Genomic DNA, 5,040 nt, shown 5'->3' with positions numbered 1-5,040 from the left:
CATTGGAGCAAACAATTTTGAGCTTAAGCCTCAATTAGTTTCTCTGATGCAACAGAATTGCAAGTTTCATGGACTTCCATCAGAAGATCCTTTTTAGTTCTTAACTGAATTCTTGCAGATCTGCGATACTGTTAAGACCAATGGGGTTGATCCCGAGGTCTACAGGCTTATGCTTTTCCTATTTGCTGTAAGAGACAGAGCTAGAGTATGGTTGGACTCTCAACCTAAAGACAGCCTGAACTCTTGGGATAAGCTGGTCACGGCTTTCTTAGCCAAATTCTTTCCTCCTCAAAAGCTTAGCAAGCTTAGAGTGGATGTTCAAACCTTCAGACAGAAAGAAGGAGAATCCCTCTATGAAGCTTAGGAGAGATACAAGGAACTGACCAAAAAGTGTCCTTCTGACATGCTTTTAGAATGGACCATCCTGGATATATTCTATGATGGTCTGTCTGAGTTATCAAAGATATCACTGGACCATTTTGCAGGTGGATCCATCCACCTAAAGAAAACGCCTGCAGAAGCTCAAGAACTCATTGACATGGTTGCAAATAACCAGTTTATGTACACTTCTGAAAGGAATCCTATGAGTAATGGGATGCCTATGAGGAAGGGAGTTCTTGAAATTGATACTCTGAATGCCATATTGGCTCAGAATAAAATATTGACTCAGCAAGTCAATATGATCTCTCAGATTCTGAATGGATTGAAGGAATCATCCAACAGTACTAAAGTGGCATCTTCTGAAGAAGAAGCTTATGATCCTGAGAACCCTGCAATAGCAAACCTTTTCCATCATCCACTCAGCAACAGACAGAGAATTCTGAGCAGAATCCATCTAGCTTAGCAAATATAGTCTCTGATCTATCTAAGGCCACTGTGAGTTTCATGAATGAAACAAGGTCCTCCATTAGAAATTTGGAGGCACAAGTAGGCCAGCTGAGTAAAAGGGTCACTGAAACTCCTCCTAGTACTCTTACAAGCAATATAGAAGAGAATCCAAAAAAGAGAGTGTAAAGGCATTGATTTAACCATCATGGCCAAACCTACAAGGGAGGGAGAGGACATGAATCCCAGTGAGGAAGACCTCCTGGGACGTCCAGTGATCAACAAGGAGTTTTCCTCTGAGAAACCAAAGGAATCTGAGGCTTATCTAGAGACCATAGAGATTCCATTGAACCTCCTTATGCCATTCATGAGCTCTGATGAGTATTCTTCTTCTGAAGAGAATGAATATGTCACTGAAGAGCAAGTTGCCAAGTACCTTGGTGCGATCATGAAGCTGAATGCCAAATTATTCGGTAATGAGACTTGGGAAAATGAACCTCCCTTGCTCATCAATGAACTGGGTGATCTGGATCAACTGACATTGCCTCAGAAGAAACAGGATCCTGGAAAGTTCTTAATACCTTGTACCATAGGCACCATGACCTTTGAGAAGGCTCTATGTGAACTTGGGTCAGGGATAAACCTCATGCCACTCTCTGTAATGGAGAAACTGGGAATCTTTGAGGTGCAAGCTGCTAGAATCTCATTAGAGATGGCAGACAACTCAAGAAAACAGGCTTATGGACAAGTAGAGGACGTGCTAGTAAAGGTTAAAGGCCTTTACATCCCTGCTAATTTCATAATCCTAAACACTGGGAAGGATGAGGATGAATCCATCATCCTTGGAAGACCCTTCCTAGCTACAGCAAGAGCTGTGATTGATGTGGACAGAGGAGAATTGATCCTTCAACTGAATGAGGACAACCTTGTGTTTAAAACTCAAGGATCTCCTTCTGTAACCATGGAGAGGAAGCATGAAAAGCTTCTCTCACTGCAGAGTCAACCAAAGCCCCCATAGTCAAACTCTAAGTTTGGTGTTGAACCCCCACATTCAAACTCTAAGTTTGGTGTTGGGAGGTTCCAACCTTGCTCTGAACATCTATGAGGCTCCATGAGAGATCAGTGTCAAGCTATTGACATTAAAGAAGCACTTATTGGGAGGCAACCCAATGTTATCTAATTATACTTATTTATTTTCTAGTGCTATTTTATGTTTTCTTTAGGTTGATGATCATGTGAAGTCACAAAAACTACTGAAAAATCAAAAACAGAATGAAAAATAGAATGAAAAATAGCACACCCTGGAGGAGAACAGTCTGGCGTTTAAACGCCAGAAAACAAGTATCTATCTGGCGTTTAACGCCAGAAACAGGCACCAAGCTGGTGTTAAACGCCAGAAACAAGCTACATTTGGGCGTTTAACGCCAGAAACAGGCAGCAGTCTGGCGTTAAACGCCTGGATTGCACAGCAAGGGCGTTTTACATGCCTAATTGGAGTAGGGATGTTAAGTCCTTGACCCCACTTGATCTGTGGACCCCACAGGATCCCCACCACTTCTTCTCTCCTCTTCACACCTTTTCATAACTCTCTTCTCCAAAATAACCTACACCAATTCCCCTCCAAAACCATCATACACCCACCTACACCCACCCACTCAAATTCAAACCATCACTCCTTCCTTTTCACACATCATAACCACCTTAAACCCCCAGTGGTCGAACCATTCACACACCTCCATCTCCTCCATCTCTTCTTCTTCTCATCCTTTCTTACTTCTTTTGCTCGAGGACGAGCAAACCTCCTAAGGCCAGAGACATCCTCATTGAAGAGGATAAGCCCATCATTAAGAAAAGGATGGAGCAAACAAGAGATCATGGACCTCAACATGAGCATGAGGATATTTCTCACCATGAAATCCCTGAGATGCCTCAAGGGATGCACTTCCCTCCACAAAACTATTGGGAACAAATCAACACTTTCTTAGGAGAATTAAGTTCCAACATGGGACAACTAAGGGTGGAGTACCAAGAGCACTCCATCATCCTCCATGAAATTAGAGAAGATCAAAGAGCTATGAGGATGGAGCAAGAAAGACAAGGAAGAGACATAGAGGAGCTCAAGAGCACCATTGGTTCTTCAAGAAGAGAAAGACGCCACCCTCACTAAGGTGGACTCATTCCTTAATCTCCTTTTTTATTTATTTTCCTGTTTTTTAATTTTTTTTAGCTTTATGTTTATTTATATTTGTGTCTTATTACATAATCATTAGTGTCTAAGAGTCAATGCCTTAAAGCTATGAATATAAATCCACCACCTCTCTTAAATGAAAACTGTTTTAAAAACAAAAAGAACAAGAAGTACAGGGTTTCGAATTTATCCTTGAAATTAGTTTAATTATTTTGATGTGGTGACAATACTTTTTGTTTTCTGAATGAATGCTTGAACAGTGCATATGTCTTTTGAAGTTGATGTTTATGAATGTTAAATATGTTGGCTCTTGAAGAATAAGGAAAAAGGAGACATGTTATTTGATAATCTGAAAAATCATAAAAATGATTCTTGAAGCAAGAAAAAGCAGTGAATACAAAAGCTTGTAGAAAAAAAAAAGAGAGAAAAAAAATAGCGAAAAAGAAAAAATGGGGAAAGAAAAAGAAAAAGCAAGCAGAAAAAGCCAAAAGCTCTTAAAACCAAAAGGCAAGAGGAAAAAGCCAATAGCCCTTAAAACCAAGAGGCAAGGGTAATAAAAAGGATCCAAGGCTTTGAGCATCAGTGGATAGGAGGGCCTAAAGGAATAAAATCCTGGCCTAAGCGGCTAAACCAAGCTGTCCCTAACCATGTGCTTGTGGCGTGAAGGTGTCAAGTGAAAACTTGAGACTGAGCGGTTAAAGTCAAGGTCCAAAGCAAAAAGAAGAGTGTGCTTAAGAACCCTGGACACCTCTAATTGGGGACTTTAGCAAAACTGAATCACAATCTGAAAAGGTTGACCCAGTTATGTGTCTGTGGCATTTATGTATCCGGTGGTAATACTGGAAAACAAAGTGCTTAGGGCCACGGCCAAGACTCATAAAGTAGCTGTGTTCAAGAATCAACATACTGAACCAGGAGAATCAATAACACTATCTGAATTCTAAGTTCCTATAGATGCCAATCATTCTGAACCTCAATGGATAAAGCGAGATGCCAAAACTATTCAAGAGGCAAAAAGCTACAAGTCCCGCTCATTTGATTGGAGCTAAGTTTCATTGATATTTTGGAATTTATAGTATATTCTCTTCTTTTTATCCTATTTTATTTTCAGTTGCTTGGGGATAAGCAACAATTTAAGTTTGGTGTTGTGATGAGCGGATAATTTATACGCTTTTTGGCGTTGTTTTTACATAGTTTTCAGTATGATTTAGTTAGTTTTTAGTATATTTTATTATTTTTTAATTAAAATTCACATTTCTAGACTTTACTATGAGTTTGTGTGTTTTTCTGTGATTTCAGGTATTTTCTGGCTGAAATTGAGGGACTTGAGCAAAAATCAGATTCAGAGGTTGAAGAAGGGCTACAGATGCTGTTGGATTCTGACCTCCCTGCACTCAAAGTGGATTTTCTGGAGCTGCGTAACTTCAAATGGCGCGCTCTCAATTGCGTTGGAAAGTAGACATCCAGGGCTTTCCAGAAATATATAATAGTCCATACTTTGATTAAGGATAGACGACGTAAACTGGCGTTGAACGCCAGTTCCATGCTGTATTCTGGAGTCAAACGCCAGAAACAGGTTGCAAAGTGGAGTTAAACGCCAGAAATAGGTTACAAACTGGTGTTCAACTCCAAGAAAGACCTCTACATGTGTAAAGCTCAATGCTCAGCCCAAGCACACACCAAGTGGGCCCCGGAAGTGGATTTCTGCATCATTTACGCATTTCTGTAAACCCTAGTAACTAGTTTAGTATAAATAGGACTTTTTACTATCTTTATAGAGATCTTTGATCAGTTTTATGCTATCTTAGACTTTCATGGGGGTTGGCCATTTGGCCATGCCTGGACCATTATCACTTATGTATTTTCAAACGGTAGAGTTTCTACACACTATAGATTAAGGTGTGGAGCTCTGCTGTTCCTCATGAATTAATACAAGGTACTACTATTTTTCTATTCAATTCAAGCTTATTCCTATTCTAAGATATCCATTCGCACCCAAGAACATGATGAATGTGATGATTATCTGA

The 5,040-nt window shown here is 40.0% G+C and overlaps 1 non-coding gene across 1 annotated transcript; it reads right to left on the bottom strand.

Annotated features, from left to right (window-relative positions):
- Nucleotides 1-301: 301 nt before the first annotated feature.
- On the bottom strand, nucleotides 302-409 carry LOC112773431 (small nucleolar RNA R71). Its single transcript, XR_003187981.1, has one exon. It is a non-coding gene; the product is annotated as a small nucleolar RNA R71 (small nucleolar RNA).
- Nucleotides 410-5,040: the final 4,631 nt, after the last annotated feature.

This window comes from Arachis hypogaea, chromosome 18 (assembly GCF_003086295.3).
Source record: "Arachis hypogaea cultivar Tifrunner chromosome 18, arahy.Tifrunner.gnm2.J5K5, whole genome shotgun sequence".
Lineage (NCBI taxonomy): Eukaryota > Viridiplantae > Streptophyta > Magnoliopsida > Fabales > Fabaceae > Arachis > Arachis hypogaea.
The sequence above is the reverse complement of the archived record's forward strand: the minus strand, read 5'-3'. Positions and strand labels throughout refer to the sequence as shown.